Raw genomic sequence first — 21,005 nt, forward strand, 5'->3', positions numbered from 1 at the left:
GGCAGGTGACCACAGCTGAGGAATTGCAGCCCAACTCCTCTACAGCTTCCTTCACGGAGGCCATGCTTTGGGCCATGTGGTCCTTACTCATGGCAACCTCACCCAGATGGCGGGTCTGGCGGGCCTGGTCCCTCCTGAGGTGTTCAGGGAGAACATCTGACACCCCCCTTGTCTTCCTAGCCACCTTCCTGGGTCCTGAAGTGGCTTGGGGCCTGGGAGAAGGGGAGACCCTTGGGGGGAAGCCCTGTTGGGGGATGAGCGGGAGGGGCTACCCCTGATGGAGAGCTGACTGGTGCCAGCCACAGGGAAAGACTCCTCCAAATGGAGACTCACCTCATTGCCACTCATCACCTCCTCCTCCCCAACTACCTCCTGAAGAGAGGTGTGGCCACTCCCTTCCACAGAGGATGGTCAGGTGGTCTGACTCAGCCTGATGTCCGGGGGATAGTGTGGACTGGCCAGATGGCCCAGCACCCTCCTGCACATCTGTGGATGACACAAAACATTCACATGTTGGAGGATCCACACACTTGTCACATGTTCCCTTCCACCCCCACACATGCTACACACCAGATAGGAAATAAAACACACTTACCTGTCCTCAAGGCATCCGCAATGGAGTCAAAGCCCTCCACTCCCTCCACTTGATGCCTGTGGAGGCACTGGGCAACCACCTGCTCCTCAGCAGTGAGCGTCTCAGTAGTTGCTGGTCCCCCTCCAGTGCCCCTGGCATGAGTGCTCATCCTGGCCAGCTTACCTTTGACCAGGCGCCGCAGGTAATTTTTTTTTTAAATGTCATTGGGGGATCTGACCTCACTCCCCAAAACATTGACATCTGCCGCAATCAGGGCCTCCTCCTGGCCTGGGTGGTATTGGCACTCTCTGCCCCAACCTATCATACTGGGCCATGGCCCTGATAATGATCGCCTTCTCCTGTGTGGTATAATTTAGCTTTCTTTTCTTCGGAGCTGCTGGAGCAGACATGGCTCTAAATCAAACAGCTACAAAGAAAAGAACAAAAGTACCTTGCTTCAGGGGGGGAAACAAACGGATGTACTTTTGCACTGGACGGGCGCATGTCTGGGCGTATTTATGCCCTGGGTGTATCTCACTAATTACGCCAGGCCTAGTTCATATCTCACTGATTACGCCAGGCCTAGTTCTGAGCATGCGCAGAGAGGCGCTGAACATAGTCAGCGTCACGGCGCATTCGCCGTCTGTTCGGCCCTTCATTTGCATGGGGTCACGGCTCATTTCAATGGAACACGCCCACTTGCTTCCTACTTTCAATTACGCCGGCTTACGCCTAGGAATTTACGTTGCGCCGGCGCAACATCGGGCGCAAATACACTGAGGATACGGTACTTGCCTCTCTAAGTTGAGCCGGCGTAACGTAAATGAGATGCGCTACGCCGGCCTATATATGCGCCGATGTACGTGGATCTGCCCCAGTATGTTTAAGCTGGCCAACTGCATCAAAGTGATCCTCTCTGGCCAGTCCCTACTCTTTCTTGCACATTTGCCATCCTTTTAATTGGTAAAATAGCGTACGCTTAAGAGTATAAATATTTAGTGCCAATATGGGGCAAACAGACACAGCTGGACATAAGTTCTAGTTTGATGTAGCGATCACTTTGCACAGTTGGCCAGCTTGAGTACATATTACAACATTTACATTTTTTTTGTGCTTTTACAGTATCTTGTTCATTTAATAAAGGTTGTGCTGAAACTTAGCACAATGCCACTCTCTCTTGTAAAGATGGAAGCTCTGTTTTTATTTGTCATAGTTTGTATACCACATTTGAATATGGCTAATTGCTAAATAGTAAAAACGAATAAATGATTTCACTACAGTTATCAATGTATAATCCAGCATGATAATTTATAGCTGTGTATTATTACATTGGATTGGAGAGTTTTTATTGAATGTGTTAACTAAAGTGAACTCTCATTTTTGTCCTTGTGTTTGAAGGTACTTAACCTAGGACAGTCAGTTTTATCTTCCAGAATTGGTGGGTCAGTGAGCAGGAATAAACAGGTATCAGGGCACTTGATATGCAAATGTACTTGCACATAACTAACTTACTAAATGTAATATAAAAAATGTGAGATGTCAAGCTCTTTAATTCAGAAGAGACATGCAATGTTTCTTCTGCAATAATATAAACATATCTGCCTGATCACAGTCTTCTGTAAAATGTACACTGAGCTGTGCATGTGCAGTTCTGTTTAAATTCCGTCATGGATTCTGTGTGCTGGGATGACTGCACTCCTGTACTTCTGTGCATGCAGGGGAATGATGTTATCCTGCACTGGGAAATCAACATGTCTGAAGACGGACATCCAGAAGAAACCAGAGAGAAAATTCTGGCACCAGTGAGGGTACTTGCAGGTATCTGACTGTTGGTGCAAAGGTAGGCATTGTGGTGTTTAATTCCACTTTAAGCTCCATATTTTTGTCTTGACAAATTTTCTCGATTGGATGTATACTGTATACTGCTATCCTTAGTCACACAGTGAACTTAGCCTTTAAGACACCAGAATATCATTATACAAAAAAGTATTTAACCTGAAATTCACAGAACAAACAGAATGTTACCCTTTCTAGAAATTGTGGTAGAGCAGGATGGGACATAAACAACTAAACCCAAGGCAGATAACACAATGCTGCAATCCAAACGTGCCCGTCTCCTCCTATTGATACCCAGTATGTTATACAGCCAATGCATTTGAATTTATAGAAATCACACTAATGCAGCGACCATAGTTCAACATGCCTCAACAAGGCTGATCATAGGGTTTGCTGTAAACCTAGGGAATCTTTATTATATAATGTCAGACCAGCTTATGAATCTAATACCACCAGAGCCATCACACATTGTAGCTATCAGAACCAATTAAAGCTGATTACCCAGAAATGCTGATAATTACCGTATATGTCATTGACTGTCGTGAAATAGTTTAAGACAAATGTACAAATGCAATCATGCCCAATGAAATGACCCTAAGACCTTATGTCAGTCTCATGTGAAAATAAGGGTGTAGTATATTTAATACAATGTAAATGCAGGACATTCTATGTCGGGTAGACCAACGTGAATTAAAAAATGTATATATGATCAGATTTATATTATTAGCAATGGCAAAATGACCACTCCTGTAAGGTTTTTGAGGGTACTAAACATGTGCGGATATTTGTTTTGTGACAAATCGAAATTCGGACAAAATTTTCATTATTCTGAGATTTGGATGTATTCGAATTTCTGGATCACAATAGTAACGATTTCAACAAATCTAAAATAAATTATAATGAAACTAAGTATCCAAATTCAAATTCGAAAATGGATTTGAATTTGAAATGAAACATATTGCAATACATCTAAAACAGAAAGCAAATCAGCGCAATAAAAACAACCCTGATAAAAGCAGCTGAACACTTAAGGCCTCGTACACACGATAGGTTAACCAGTGGACAACATTTTGAAGGAGCGTTGTCATAGGTTAACCGATGAAGCTGACTGATGGTCCGTCACGCCTACACACCATAGGTTAAATAACCGCTCGTGTCAGAACGCGGTGACGTAAAACACAACGACTTGCTTCCAAGCATGCGTCGACTTGATTCTGAGCATGCGTGGATTTTTAACCGATGGTCGTGCCTACTAACGATCAGTTTTCACCTATCGGTTAGGAATCCATAGGTTAATTTTAAAGCAAGTTGGCTTTTTTTTAACCTATGGCTATATAACCTATGCGGCCCACACACGATCGGTTTTGACCGATGAAAACGGTCCATCAAACCGTTGTCCTCTGGTTAACCTATCGTGTGTACGAGGCCTAAGGGTCAAAAATCCCTAAAATGAATATAAAGGAGGCAGTGCAACGCTAGTAATAGTCCATAAATCAAGAAATCATCCAAGTGATCTTCAAAAGTGACTTATGGCTGTAATATGCAGGTGGTAACGTGAAAAACAGTGAGGGACCTTCACCAGTAATAAGAATGGACACTTACCTCACAAAATAGACCCTCAGATGATAAAGGGTCACATGCACCTTTCCATATGGGTATAAACAATCCAGGCTTGTATTCCGATGTTCAAAGGTCAGAGGATGACAGCAATAAAACAGGCAAGCTCACAGGCAAATCCGATATGGTATGAATCATGAAAATATATAAAAACAAACCACAGTGCTCTCCGCAGATAAAATACATTTTAACCACTTCCTTACTGGGCACATATACCCCTTCCTGACCAGGTGAAATTTCAGCTTGTGGCACTGCGTCACTTTAACTGACAATTTCGCGGTCGTGCGACGTGGCTCCCAAACAAAATTGACGTCCTTTTTTCCCCACAAATAGAGCTTTCTTTTGGTGGTATTTGATCGCCTCTGCGGTTTTTATTTTTTGCGCTATAAACAAAAATAGAGCGACAATTTTGAAAAAAAAAACAATATTTTTTACTTGTTGCTATAATAAATAGCCCATTTTTTTAAAAAAAACATTTTTTTTCAGTCTAGGCAATACGTATTCTTCTACATATTTTTGGGAAAAAATAAAATTAACAAAAACGCAAGAAGCGTCTGGTTTGCGCAACAGTTATTGCGCTTACAAAATAGGGGACAGAATTATTATTATTTTTTATTATTTTTTTTTACTACTAATGGCGGCGATCAGCATTTTTTTCGTGACTGTGACATTATGGCGGACACATCGGACACTTTTGACACATTTTTGGCGCCATTCACATTTATACAGCGATCAGTGCTATAAATATGCACTAATTACTGTATAAATGTGACTGGCATTGAAGGGGTTACACTAGGGGTGAGGAAGGGGTTAAATGTGTACCCTAAATTGTGTTCTAACTGTAGGTGGAGGGGGGGGTGACTGGGGGAGGTGTCCGATCTATGTCCCTATGTACAAGGGACACAGATCGGTCTCCTCTCTCCCCTGACAGGACATGGATCTCTGTGTTTACACACAGAGCTCCACGTCTTGTCCCTGTAGCCGCCGATCCCGAGTCCCTGGCGGACATCACGGCCGCCAGGCACTCGCATCGGCATCTCAGCGATGCGGCGAGCACGCGCGCGCCTGCGCCGGACGCGCGCGCGCCCACGCCGCTGGATGCATGCGCAGGCCGTAAAAACATGGCCAGTTAGAGATTCAGAACCACCCCGCGGCCGTATAAAGTCGTACGGCCGTCGGGTAGTGGTTAATAAATAGTAAAGCACTTACAAACAAAGGCACTAATCCAGTGGCAGGTATACACAGCTTCAATGGTAACAGTGAATGTGGGTGGCTGCGGGTGATGACACATCCTTCCATTCCGAACGTTACGTCCCCGCTGATGAAGTCCCGCCCATAGGGACGTAACGTTCGAATGGGAAGGATGTGTCGTCACCCGCAGCCATCCACATTCACTGTGAAAAATAAAGTACAGCGCTCACAATATTAAGTGAAATAGGTCTGAGATACATTGGATTGATCCTATTTATAACAATGATAAAGAGAAATCATCTCACAGTGGCAGTTCATAAAAACAATTCATGTGAAGAAGCCAGTAAAAGTGACACAAAAAACATATGTGAATAAAGAAAGAAGTCCCACTAAATTGAATATAAAAAGGAACATGAGAAAAAATCAGTCTTTGCAGGATGAATCAGTCCTTAAGGGGTTAAATCCAAATAAACACCCAAAGAAAGAAATTGCAGAATGGAGAGAACTTCATCCACCAGGAAGGCACCCAAAAAGTGGTATTGCAGTCTCCTTACCCTGTCAATGTGACCACCATTACAGTGATCTCAAAAAGCCTGGGGATTTTAGGTCTCCCTCCGGACCCTCTGTGGGATATGTGAAGTGGTATCTGTTGTCTGCAGCCCTCACGCCGCACATCCACATTCACTGTTACCATTGACGCTGTGTATACCTGGTACTGGATTAGTGCCTTTCTTTGTAAGTGCTTTACTATTCATTAAAATGTATTTTATCTGCGGAGAGCACTATGGTTTGTTTTTACATATTTTCATGATTCACACCATATCGGATTTGCCTGTGAGCTTGCCTGTTTTATTGCTGTCATCCTCTGACCTTTGAACATCGGAATACAAGCCTGGATTGTTTATACCCATATGGGAAGGTGCATGTGACCCTTTATCATCTGAGGGTCCATTTCGTGAGGTGAGCGGCCATTCTTATCACTGGTGAAGGTCCCTCACTGTTTTTCACGTTACCACCTGCATATTACAGCCATAAGTCACTTTTGAAGATCACTTGAATGGTTTCTTGATTTATGGACTTTTACTAGCGCTGCACTGCCTCCTTTATATTGCAATACATACAGTAAGTTATAAAAGTGAAATAAGATGAAGATTCCTACTCACCGCTGTTTTATAGAGTAAAATAGAATATGTCCCCATTTCCCACTATGGGACTGAGACCGTAGATGGTATAATAAGAAAAGTCTTCATCATAGGAAAAATATATACAGTACAACTACAAATTGAAATATGAATTGGCTGTCTAGTATAGGTTCACGTATATGGGCAATATGGATAAAAACACAAAGAAAACCACACAGTTGTTACACAGGACTCTTGTCGAAGGAAGACAACAAATACAAATAGTAAATAAATATTATTAAGATTAATATTAGTACCAAAAATAGGGTTTAACTAGAATAACGCAGGCTTCATGATGATCAATATGAGACATACACAAATACCTCTCGCACATATATGCACTTCATGTAATAAAACTGAAAATTAAAAATGATGATGTCCTTTTGAGTACTTAATGATGGGAAATCCAATATGAACACAAAAGTACTCCACAATACCAATGCAGATACAAAACCCCCCCCCCCCCCCAAAAAAAAAACCGTATAGCTAGATCTCCAAAAAAATACTTGTATATGTTATAAGATACTGTAAATAATAAAATAAAATATGAAAAATATTAAATTAATAATGCGTTATAGCCGCTTCTCCCCTCTGTGAATTAGAGACTTAAAAAATGGGGTATCAGTTATAACGCTGTGTGAATCTCCAAGTCCTCATTGAGACCAGATGAGGAAAGAATATCTACATTATAAATCCAGAATTTTTCTGCTGGAACAGAGTCTCTGGTGGCATCATTCTAAGTCTGCATCTTCTGAAATGGCCTCAACTGCAAATAACCTCAGGCCTATGGGGTTTTGACCATGATGTTCATGGAAATGTCATGGAAGGGAATGTTTCCCTCTTGCCTTTAAGATATTGCGCTTGGTTCTTGGTTCCACATATAACAGTCCACATAGGCATAGTAGGCCATAAATAACTAATTGGAAACCCCAATTAATAAATTGCCTAATCAATGCGATATACCATCTGATCCAGTGGCCTCTTTTTTGCGATTACACATATACTGACATGTTTCACAGTTGCTGATGTTACACCTGTAACTGCCCACTTAGTCAAACACAGACCTCCACTTACTAGATTTGTTGTCTCCTTTAATATGTATGAGACAACTGGGGGCAAAACAACTGCAAATCCAGGGGCTTTCTAAACACCAGATTGGGTGTTTCAGGTAGATGGTCAGAAAGTATAGGGTCAGATTGCAAAATGTTCACATTTCTGAGGATAACCTTCTTGATGTCAAACGCTCCAATGTTGTTTACAAACAAGTTAGTGCTTTTTGATCAGCCAGCTGATTGATAAAAAAAAGAATAAAAAAGGAAACAAAATGTATACAGCCAGCTTTAATCATATGACAAACTTGAAATAAAAACCTGTAGTAACTCAACCAACCCTGTGATAGCACATATCTATGGAACTTCACTCACCATTCAAACATGATTATCTTTTTTTTATTGTTGTCAAAAATAAGAAAAATACTTTTAAAAAACATCATACACACATTAGCATTGAAGCTATAAAAACAAAAGGACCATCTCTGGACAGGTGGTGCAATTCCACCCAAGTTGCAGGAGATTTAAAAATGCTGTAATACAGATAGGATGATATCCCCAGGTATAAACTACCTTAGAAGAGTGACTCACGTGTTAAATCAAGGTTGAACTGATATTCAAAAAGGGAGGATAGATGAAGTCAAATCACAAAAGTGGAAGCTATAAGATGATATCAGTGGTTCTCCCGATCCGCATTGGAGAAACTGTGGACAAGTAGATGATTGTATTAGGGTAGAAGGTAACTGTGTAGAAATGGGGGAGCATTTCTGGGTTACAGTGGTCAAAAAGAGGTGTGCAAGTGGAATTGTAATGAGTATAAGTGTCCAATAAAGTGATGTTTTGCTCACTGGAACCATAAGAACATAGGGGGTAATCCACAAAGAAGCGGCGCAACGTAATTTTTCCTATTTAAGTTACACCGCCGCAAAATTTCTACCTAAGTGCCCGATCCACAAAGCACTTACCTAGAAATTTTGAGCGGTGTAACTTAAATCCGGCTGGCGCAAGGCGTTCCTCTTCTCCAGGGGGCGATTCCCATTTAAATGAGGCGCGCTCCCGCGCCGGCCGTACTGCGCATGCTCGTGACATCATTTTCCCGACGCGCATAGCGTGAAATTACGTTACGTCTGGCTTTGTGGATCGCGACGGGACAATAAAGTTGCGTCGGGTAAAAAAAAAGATACAGCGCCAAAAAACAAAATTCAAATTAAAAAAAAATCACATCGCTAGCAAGAAAGGTCTGTTTTTACAAGGTGTAAACAGTTTACACCTTGTAAAAGCAGCCCTAATTTTGCGTTTGCAAAATAAAACTTACGGAGAAAAAACGAAGCTGAAAAGCTTTGTGGATCTCCGTAAGTCCTAATTTGCATACCCGAGGTGGCATTTCGACGCAAAATGCCCCCAGCGGCGGATGCGGTACTGCATCCTAAGATCCGACAGTGTAATTCAATTACACATGTCGGATCTTCGTCCTAACTATGGGAAACTGATTCTGTGGATCAGTTCCATAGTTAGGACCAGGGATACGACGGAGTAACAGCAGTTACTCCGTCGTATCTCTTTTGAGGATTTGGCCCATAGTTCTCCTTGACCTCCCTCTCACTATACCAATCAGAGTCCCTATGAAGACTCGCTCTCACACCCCCAATAGAACAGGAAAGTGGAGATTCAATCCTTTCCAGAAAGTAATAGCCCTTTCCCAAGAATGGTATATGTATCGATACTTATCAGCTTGTGATCAAGTCCACAGGTCCAGGATCCCGGGGTAAATTCTTCCCTTGTCTTTGAAAACAGCAGTCTTGCAAAGTATGTAGAACTATCAATGGGTCAAAAGAATGTAGTCCAGAGATGGGCATGCTAGCACCCCTTTTGACATATTAATTAGGTAGGTGGCACCTTGAGGGTCCGGCATATATTTTAGTGTATCAGCTTTAATCATAAATGTGATCCTGTTCAATTCTGAGATTGAGCTTTTGGTGAGGACCAGAAGAACAAAGTTGTTAGTGCAGATCGAAGAGGTAACATTCTTCAGTGGGGTTCATGGATTCAAGCAGGATCAATGACCTAAAGTGATTGTAATTTTTTTTAATTAATGGAGGTATGAGGGTAGGATGGAGTGAAGGATGGAGGATGGAGTGCCTCCATATGTAAAAAATAAAAAAGGCTTAAGGAGAAGTTGTAACTTTTGTGAATAACAAGTCCCATCTCTAATTGGAGGCTTACAGTACCACCCTTAGAAAATGTATCTAAGCTTAGAGAAAGGGGTAGATTAAAATCTCTACCAAACTCTACAGATGAAAGAGAGTTTAGTGAGGTTCATTCTCAAGAACGTTATTTGAGGTATGGTAAATGCATGTACAGTATGTAGCATATGGTCAGTGTATCAGGACCACATTTTTACATGCTAAATTATATATCTGCCGATGTTGTCAAGGACGAGTAGCTAGGGGGAAGATCATTCATTAGAATGGTTTCTCCTGATTTTTTTTGTGTCCGCAGTGTAAGCAATCAAGAAACAATTTTGTAAACAGTTCAAATTGTTTTGGAGTTTGCTTCCTGTAAAAATACTATGTCAGTTTTTGTCACTATGTTCATTTTTTTTTAATTCCTTTGAAGTAAGTCCACATTTGGTGTTTGAGTTAAGTCCCTTTGCATTAAAAGAGACAAATTGACAAGTGACTTCATCTTGCGGGGTTAATCAGGGATTGGTGGTTCATGAAAGATGCACAAATTCAAGCTTACTCATTATAGTTGAGGTCACAAGGTCAGCTGTGATGTTATACACCTCCCCAGAAGCATAAATTCGCCTCTACTTGGAGAATGTCCCAGTGCTGTCGTAAAGGTAGGGAGCCATGTAACAAGATCTGTAAAATCTGTAAGATCATGTTACATGCAGAATAATCAACACAAGGGCTTTTCTCAATGGAGGAAGGTGGGAAGAGGGGATGTGCTATTAACGGATCCTTTTGGATCCAGCTCACAGAAGACTTGGAGCTCTCTCAGGGTATGAAGTTCTGCAGTCCACAAATGGTTCTTCAAAAAAGAGTGGGTAAATATTGCAAAGTCTAGATGTGCAAAGTTAGTAGAGATATATCCCCACATACTAAGGGCTGTAATTAAAGCAAAAGGTGGCTTAACAAAATACTGACATAAGGGGGTGAGCCTTTTTCCAACTCAGTGCTTTTGTTTTTTTATTTATTTTTTTCTGACATGTTGGTCTCATATCTTTCACTTGGCTGTAATAAGTTGCACTAGTAAACACAGCTAGATAAAACAAAAATGTGTCTGTCTTCATTTCTGGCTGCTCATTTTGGTTCATGAAAGATGCACAAATTAAAGCTTACTCATTATAGTCAAGGTCACAAGGTCAGCTGTGATGTAGTACCTAAGGTTTGGTTTGTTATACACCTCCCCAGAAGCATAAATTTGCCTTACCTTTGCTTCTCTACTTGGAGAATGTCCCAGTGCTGGAAGAGCACCTGTCATTGCTGCACAGAAGATTTATACAGGATTCAGCTGCCTGGCAGATGTTGGACATACTTCATCACAGATAAATGGTGTGACTGCAGCTATAAGAGCAAAATAGTTTTTTGAATAAACTTCAGATTTCAGAAATTGTTCAATTAAAGTTAGCAAAATAAGCAATTAATCTTGTTACATGGCTCCCTACCTCTGTGACAGCACTGGGACATTCTCCAAGTAGAGAAGCTAAGGTAAGGTGAATTTATGCTTCTGGGGAGGTGTATAACAAACCAAGAGTATTTATTTTCCCGTGGGGGTAAGCGATTTTTCGCAGACAATTTGTCAGGGCAATGGTTGGTGTTAGCGCTTCAATCATCACAGTACCATGCTTGATATGGTGTCAGGGTGATTAAGGTGCATTATTTATATTATTACTTTGTAGTAATAAATGAAATAGTTCAACTCACCATAATACAGAATCAGGGGAAGCCCTGAGCGTGTCACTTGCCACTGTTGCCTGCCACCAGATGCAGAATGTCACTTGCCACCATGTCTGTCACCAGATGCAGTATGTCACTTGCCACGCTGCCTGCCACCAGATGTGAATTGTTTATTTGCCACGCTGCCTGCTACCAGATGTGAATTGTCACTTGCCACACTGCTTGCCACCAGATGCAGAATGTCATTTGCTATGCTGCCTGTCATCAGATGCAGAATTTAATTTGCCACTTCACCTGCCACATTGCCTGTCACCAGATGTGGAATGTCACTTGCCACATGACCTGCCACATTGCCTGTCACCAGATATGGAATGTCACTTGCCATGCTGCCTGCCATCAGATGTGAATTGTCACTGCATTAGTGGCAGCACTGGTCCATTTAGCACAGAGGCACGCCTCAGTGCAATGATGGGTTCCGAGAGAAGGCAGGAGAACGGGGATGTGGGGCGAGCAGTGAGAGATGATCTCTCTGCTCCCTGCCACTCCTCCAACACTGAGGCTGACAGAACACCGGCTGTGAGGGCGGGAGAGCGGTGATTCTGGGGGCAGAGAGAGATGATGTCATCTCTGCTTGCCTGCCCACTTGCATCTCTCATCCACCCGCCTCTCATATGCTGGCTACCTGGCTGTCTCATGCCACCCTGCACTCTAATGCCGCCACCCGGCTGTCTCATACCAACCGCCCACGGCCTGGCTGCAGAGGGACCACGGCCCAGTGGTTGACGACCCCTACCATAGATCATTTCAGAGTAAAAAAAACTGTACTCATCCTTATTGTCCTTTTTTTCATTTAAAAGCAGGTTGAAAGTGAAATAAATGTGCCATGTGTGTGACCAGCATAATAGATGTGATGCCTTTCTGTACTGATATAACCATTTAAGTCTTTAGGATAGAAAAATATTAGAGTAAATGGGTCATAAGTAATGTTTTCAAAGTATGTGCCTACTTGGAATTATAATACCTATCAATAACATCAGCAGCACCCCTGGAGAGTTTTATAATTAGTTAGACTATATTAATCTCCATATTTAGCTCAGATGTAATTATGAATGTCTAAACAAATAAATCTTGACTATCAAAGCTCTTAGTTTCTTTAGCATATGCCAAAAAAAGATAATTACTCTGAATTTGCTACAATGAGTATAATCATTTTCTCTTAATAATGAATGCTTTATTTTAGGCACCCTAGCAAGTAATCAAATGGCAGAGGGTATACAGTGAAACTCAGTCCATAAATCACAATAAGGAATTGCAAAACACATTCATCTACTAGGTTTGAAAGCATTGTAAAATATTAATGTGTGTTTGTGAACAGAGAAATAATTTATGCATATTGCATCTTTTTTTCTCTATCAGACAAGGCACATAATACAATACCTACAATGACCTTTTGATACAAATGTGTAGAATGTTTACTGTAATCAACTGTATTTTGTTACTTTATATCTAGGGATGAGGTTTGGGTTCACTGCTACCATGTTTGAGGTGAATCCTGCAAATTCTCCTCCAAGAGTCTTTTTGTTTTTTTTAAACCATAGTGTGCTGCACTGCATGTGCATTGAATTATGATTAGCAGGCTTAGAAGGGCTAATAAGGAGGCTTTAGGAAAAGCCACCCTTTAATTATAAAAGGAAACAGGGAACAGGGTAGCCACTGAGTCAATTAGAAGCTGTTTTTGGGAAAGCATATAGAAAGCTACAAACTGCATGGAAAGATTAGGGTTAGTTAGTTAGTTTAATTTTGTTTCCTAGCTCAGACCTTCAACCTCTTTGCTTCCTTTTTTTACTTATTATTGGAGGCTTTTTGTCTTTGTGGTTGATTTGAGATCAGTGCTGCTATCCTGTCAATGGCAAAAACATTTTTGTTCTGCAAAGCTACCCCTTTAGGAAAACGGCCTTTGGCTTTAGGGATGGTATTTTGTTTTTTTATTTATTTTAGGGGTATGTTGACTTTTAGTTTATGAGGATAGGGACTTTTATTTTAGGTTAAACTGCTCTTTTATGGCTATATTGCATTTAAAAAGAGGACTTTTGTTTCAGGGGTGGCAGTTTGAGGTTGTTTTTTCTTGTTTTAATTTTCCTTTCCTTTTTTATTTCATGTTGATATGGCCTTTTTTAAGTTATTAGGTGAAGCATTCACTTGTTACAGACCATCTGTTCTTTTTTTTTCAAACAAGCTTTATTAAGAGAAAATGAAGTGGTACAGAGATCTGTTAAGTTACAGTAACAATATTAGAGCCATGTAAAAACTTGTTAGACTGGTAAAAACATGTTTTTTCACAAAGCAGCCTTGATCCTCCACAGACCCAGATAGCATGGCTTGGCCCTGCCCCCCACTCCCTTTTCGTCACAGGATTTGATTGACTGTGACTGTGAATGGCTCCCACTGCTATCAATCTGCCCTGTAAGGAGGTAGAGAGTGGAGAGAGCAGCTGCTTTGGGCACATCACTGGATTCAGATCTGGCTCAGGTAAGTAAAAGGGGGCAGGCAGGGGGGTTTGGGATGCTACACACAACAGGGTATTTACCTTGATGCAGAGAATGCATTAGGTCAAAAACGTTCCGCCTTTAGAACCACTTTAAGATGTTTTGTTTTTGTTTTCAGCATGCAGCTACATGTTCTTAAGGAAGAATAACTAAGTGTGGTGTGTATCTGAACCACTCCACATTATACCACTCCCATTCACCACACCTCATCCCTATCCCTATAGGTAAAATATAAGTTAGGCATAGATAAGTTAGACCTATTATCCCTAATTGAACTGAGTGGCTGCTAGCACTTTTACACTGTGGTATCCTCTACAGCAGTGGTCCCCAACTTTTTTGACACTGTGGGGGTTGGCACGCGGGGTAAACAATTTTTCGCTGGCAATTTGTCAGCGCATTATTTCTATTATTACATTGTAGTAATAAATGAAACAGTTCAACTCACCATAATGCAGAATCCATGGAAGCCCTGAGCGTGTCACTTGCCACGTTGCCTGTCACCAGATGCGGAATGTCACTTGCCACATCACCTGCCACGTTGCCTGTCACCAGATGTGGAATGTCACTTGCCACATCACCTGCCACGGATTCGCAGGGTTCTCGCATTGCAGCAGTGTGAACCGCCCCTTATTAAAAGTCCCAGTATAAAAGTATTCTCAAAGCCCCAGTATAAAAATATTATGAAAGTCCCAGTACAAAAATATTATTAAGGGGCGGTTCACACTGCTGCAGTGCAGGAACCCTGCGAATCCACTGCGGCTTCCCGCATCGCAGGTTTTCCGGCGGCAGTTCACATTGCCCTATGCGAACTGCTGGGAGTGTCAGTTAAAAGGTAACAACACCCCCAAATCAGTTCGCATATCACAGTGCGATCTGCAAATTTGGACATGCGATCTGTTTCTGCTACGGACAAAAAAAAAAGGGTCCTGTGTGAGTTTGATGTGAATTCAGCCATGCAATTTGCATTGCTGAAATCGCATCGCACAGAGATTGCATGTGATGTGCAAATCACATCCGAACTCTGACATCGCTGCAGTGTGAACCAGCCCTAAATGTCCCAGTGTAAAAATATTATTAAAGTGTCCCAGTATAAAAAAAAAACGATTAAATCATTTTGTACTGGGACATTTAATCATTTTTTTATTCTGGGACATTTAATCATTTTTTTATATTGGGACAATGATTAAATGTCCCAGTATAAATGTCCCAGTATAAAAAAATGATTTAATCGTTTTTTTTTATACTGGGACATTTAATAATTTTTTTTATACTGGGATATTTAATCATTTTTTTATACTGGGACATTTAATCATTTTTTATACTGGGACATTTAATCAATGTCCCAACATAAAAAAATGATTAAATGTCCCAGAATAAAAAAATTATTAAATGTCCCAGTATAAAATGATTTAATCGTTTTTTTTTATACTGGGACATTTAATCATTTTTTATACTGGGACATTTAATGTCCCAGTATAAAAAAAAATGATTAAATGTCCCAGTATAAAATAATTATTAAATGATTAAATGTCCCAGTATAATTTTTTTTTTAAATGTCCCAGTATAAAAAATAATAATAAATGTGCCAGTATTAAACAATATAAAAGTCCCTCAGCAGTGCCCACTGTACTTACACAGTCTCAGTGCGGGAATGTGAGGGGGAGCCGTTTGTGGGAATGCATAGAGCGGGTGGGCGGAGAGATGAAGTAATTCTCTCTCTCTCTCTGCTTTCATCGGGCGGCTGCGCCAGGACTCTGTGTAGCATAGTCTTGCACGTATGTAGGGCGGGACAGCGGCGCGCCTCTGCGTAGGCGCAGAGAGATGGCGTCATCTCTCTGCTCGGGCACCTGAATTTCCAATGGATCTACCCGGATATATCGGCGGTACGGCCCGCCAATGTGTCCTGTGCGTTGCGGCCCGGCTGGAGAGGCGGTGCGGCCCGGCTTTGGGCCGCGGACCGGGGGTTGACGACCCCGGCTCTACAGTATCCTAATTCTTGTAGTAAAGCCCCTGTGTGAGCCATTGTCTCTAGGAAATTCAGGTCTTGCTTTTTTACAATTATCCGATAATTGCAAACATTTACAGTTATCCTACTTCTGCCAATTTTACATTGCTGTGTGAATGGTTGTTTCTTAATTCTTGTAATTTTTGCCTTTAATTTAGTAAACCACCTGACTGTACTCTTTTTCTCTTTAGCACATTTCAGCTAGTTCTCCCTCATTACAAGTATCTCATTATATTTCTCATTACAAATAAATCTCATTGAAAGTTTGATATAATTTGACCAGCACCAGGACAGTTTTACATCAGCAAGGACAAGAATAGCTACAGTGAACTACTGACCAGTTTCTATCTACCAATCCAAGATCAGATTTTTTCTCATTTGAAGAAAAAGCATGCATTACGGCTAAATCTAATTCAAAAAATCTTTCTGATCAAACTGAAATTATTCAGATTGGTGTGCTGATGTATTGTGAGCTTTTCATTTATGTTCTGGATGCACTTAATTACTAAGATCTCAGGGCCAGATCCAGAGAGAGAGTACGCCGGCAAATCTACTGATACGCCGGCGTACTTTCAAATTACCCGCGTCGTATCTTTAGTTTGAATCCTCAAACCAAGATACGATGGCATCTGGGTTCGATCCAACAGGCGTACGGCTTCGTACGCTTTCGGATCGCAGATGCAATACTTCGTCGTCCGCTGGGTGGAGTTCGCGTCGTTTTCCGCATCTGGTATGCAAATTAGCTTTTTCCGACGATCCACGAACGTACACGCGGCCGTCGCATTCTCTTACATCATCTCTAGTCGGCTTTTTCCGGCGTATAGTTAAAGCTGCTATTTTGCGGCGTATAGATAGACTTGCCATGTTAAAGTATGGCCGTCGTTCCCGCGTCGAAATTTGAATTGTTTTTTTTCTGCGTAAGTCGTTCGTGAATAAGGATGGACGTAAGTCATGTCTAAGTTAAAAAAATGACATCGTTGCAACGTCATTTTGCGCAAAGCACGATGGGAAATTTCGAAACGGAGCATGCACAGTTCAATCGGCGCGGGGACGTGCTTCATTTAAATGAATCACGCCCCCTAATCGGCGATTTGAATTCCTTCGCCAGAAATACACTACGGCGCCATAACTTACGGCGCAAAATCTTCCTGGATTCGACTTAAAGCCAGGTAAGATACGGCCTTTTCTATTTCTATTTCTATGTGGATCTGGCCCTCAATTTTTCCACCATGAGTCCACATGTCTAAAGTTATGCTATCCCTGAAATCAGAGAAGGCTTTAGTAACAGATTACACCTAAAGGTAATGATAGGCACTTTATGGAACTTTCTGTCAAACAGAGATTTCAGTTTAAAACTTCCAATAGAGCAGAATGATTCATTTCAATATTCAAAATAGAATTGAATGTGATATGTTTTTAAAATAATAGATTTTGAAAGCGGTTTTGTTGTACAACATACAAAAACATAACATTTATTTTCAGATTATACTGTAGGGTAAATTATTCATTTTCCATATAATTAATTTCAGATTTTTCAAGAATCCATATTACAGAACTGAGAGATATTAATGGCAAGTTAGTTAAAATTATCACCTGTATAAGACCTGGGGCTTTAATGTTAATACGTTATGAGCTGTTTCACACATATATATCCCACTTTATGTAATTACAACAGCTTAGTAGCTTGCTGGAGACATCAAGTGCAGAGAGTAAAACATTGTACTTACACAGCCCCAGTGATTTCAACAGCAATCATTGTAGGATTTAGCTAATGGCAGGGTTAAGAGGCCCGACTCCTGCTGAGATTCCATTACCTTGTAATTTTCAGCTTGTTCACTTTTGCAATGAAGATCCTCTGTCTTGTAATTCCTCCAGCATTCCTGTCTCATCTTCAGAGGACTTGAAAAACATAAGATGCATTCTACTGGGGATTTATTGAGATAAGTTACTAGAGTCAAGCAGAGAGACAAGAAAGTAGTATAGGATTTCTCAGATTTTTTATTTTTTGTTACAGACGTCTTTGAAAGCATAGTGTGAAACAATGTATTTTGTAGGTGTTAAAAAATTCATAGTTTTTTTGTACAGTAAAGAAGGTAATCGAAGAACATCTAGATGTCACAAAAAAAAAACTAAAAGATGCCCCCTGCCACATAAAACAAAAAAACTAAAAACATGACTTATAATATGTGGAATAATATTCTTACTTGCTGCAACAAGTGTTCCTAGTTGCAGCTGCATACTTCTTTCTTGAAAAGTTCAGTTTTCAGTGTAAAGCTGAAATCCAATCAGATAAATTAGACACACATCATTGCAGCTCTGTATTAATAGATCATTAAAGTGATACAAAATTAATTTTTTTGTATACTAACCTCCTCTGTGAAGTGGTTTTGCACAGAGCAGCCCGGATCCTCCTCTTCTCAGGTCCCTCTTTGGTGCTAATGGCTTCTCCTTCCTGTTAAATGCCCCCGCAGCAAGCAGCTTGCTATGGGGGCACACAAGCCGAGCTGCAGCTTCCTGTGTCCATTAAGACACAGAGCCACAGCCCAGCCCGCCCCACCCAACAGCCCCTCTCTCTCCTCATTGGCCCACTGACTATGATTGACAGCAGCGGGAGCCAATGGTGCTTCGCTGCTGTCTCATCCAATGAGGAGGGCGCATCCCAGACAGTCGAGTCTGCATACATCTTAGAACAGGATGCACAGAAATTTTAATCCTTCCACAAGTAATACAGCTCCAGTGTATTTAACTGTTCACTTACAGTTCAATTTTAGTATATGTTTTTCCATAGCTAACACTGTTTTTTAAAGACAGGCCTAGTCATATCATAGCCCAAATCAACAATTCAGCCTCAAATTGCACATTCCTATGGTCAGCAGACCTAAAATATTAAAAAAAAAACAGCTAAAAATTTCACCAAACCGACAGCGGTCAATTCCTATTTACATTACTCCAGCTGTTACCACCCCAGGTGGGTGAATAATGTTCCTAAAAGTCAATTTCACCCACTTAGACGTAACTGCACTAGACTAGAGGACTACATATCGCAAAGCATTATACTAAAGAAAAAATTCATTGATAAAGGGTACCCCCCCAACCTTATTGAAGAAGCCTGCACTATCTATGAACAAGATATTCTACCCACGCCCAAAAAAACTAAATCCAGAACCCATTACTCATTTTATTACACAATATCACATAAAACATAAAAAAATATATATCTTTAAGAAATATTGGCCCATCCTCATTTAAAATCCTCACCTCTCCAAATCCATACCTACTTTACCCAAGTTTGCCTACCGTAGGGCGCCTAATATTAAAAGCAAGATTGCACCCAGTAAAATGAAATCTTCAGGGAACCACAAAAACGACATGCTAAACAGCTCACTCGTATCCCTCTTGTTGGAATATTTCAGTGTAAAAAGGCTTTATGTCTAACTTGTTCTAATGTCACCCATGGAAAAAAACTTTTATAGCCAGTAGCAACACTTTTAATCTAAGCTCATTTTATAATTGTTCCACTACTTATGTAGTGTATTGCATTTCCTGTCCATGTGGCCTTTTATATGTAGGTAGAATGATCAGGGCTTTACATACTAGATTTGGAGAACATTGCTGTGCAGTTCATGTGGGCAATCCAAAATATAGTATTGCACGCCACTTTGCGACACATCATCACAAAGACATAACTGCTCTTCAGGTTTGGATCATTGAATCCATACCGAAAACTCCCACTGCAGCTGAAAGATTCCAACGTCTTTGTAGACAGGAAACTTATTGGATATATTCTCTGAATACAATGTCGCCTCATGGCTTAAATGAAGAAATAGAAACCAACACTATAGTCTAATGTCATTTCTGTACAAGTATTTGGGGCATAAATGGAAGCAAATGTATAACACTGTCCATATAACACACCCTTAACCACTTAAGGACCTCCGCACAATGATATACGTCGACAGAATGGCACGGCTAGGCACAAGGGCGTACACGTACGTCCCCTTTAACCACTTGTCAACAGCCCACCGTCAAAAGACGGCGGGAGGAAGACTCTGTTATCCTGGGTGGACGTCATATGACGTTGCGCCTTTAAAAATCACTAGGGGGCGCGATGGCCGCCGGGCACCCACGATTGCTCAGTAACTGAGCAAGAAAGTGGATCTGTGTGTATAAACACACAGGACCACATCCTGTCAGGGAGAGGGGACCGATGGTGTGTTCCTTGTATATAGGGACAACCATCGGTCACCTCCCCCAGTCACTCCCCTCCCCCCACAGTAAGGATCACTAATTTGGGAATACATTAACCCCTTCCTCGCCCCCTAGTGTTAACCTCATCCCTGCCAGTCACATTTATTATTTATCGATGCATTTTTATAGCTGGGATCGCTGCATAAATGTGAATGGTCCCAAAAATGTGTATAAGTGTCCGCCGCAATATCGCAGTCACGATAAAAATCGCCGATCGCCGCCATTACTAGTAAAAAAAAAATTATAATAAAAATGCTATCAATCTATCCCCTATTTTGTAGACGCTATAACTTTTACGCAAACCAATCAATATACGCTTATTGGGATTTTTTTTTACCAAAAATATGTAGAAGAATACGTATCGGCCTAAACTGAGGAAAAAATGTGTTTAAAAAAAAAATGGATACAGTAGGTGTTTGTGATATTGTGCTTTTAGCACGACAGCGTCGCGCTGATACTCGGCGACATGGTGCCGAGATCTCGCACTCACTGGAATAGTGACAGCACATCCCAGCAAGCGCGTCATAGAAGCGACGGGAAATCCAACTTGGATTCCCGCCAATTCTACACGTGTGCGGCGTTTGTTATGAATCCTGAGGGGGAGGTCCCCGCCGGATTTTAAATAAAAATCCGGCATGGGTCCCCCCTCAGGAGCATACCGGGCCCTTAGGTCTGTTATGGGTTGTAAGGAGAGCCCCCTACGCCGAAAAAAACGGCGTAGGGGGTCCCCCTACAATCCATACCAGACCCGTATCCAAAGCACGCTACCCGGCCAGCCAGGAAGGGAGTGGGGACGAGCGAGCGCCCCCCCCCCCTCCTGAGCCGTACCAGGCTGCATGCCCTCAACATGGGGGGG

This window comes from Rana temporaria, chromosome 2 (genome assembly GCF_905171775.1).
Source record: "Rana temporaria chromosome 2, aRanTem1.1, whole genome shotgun sequence".
NCBI classification, from domain to species: domain Eukaryota; kingdom Metazoa; phylum Chordata; class Amphibia; order Anura; family Ranidae; genus Rana; species Rana temporaria.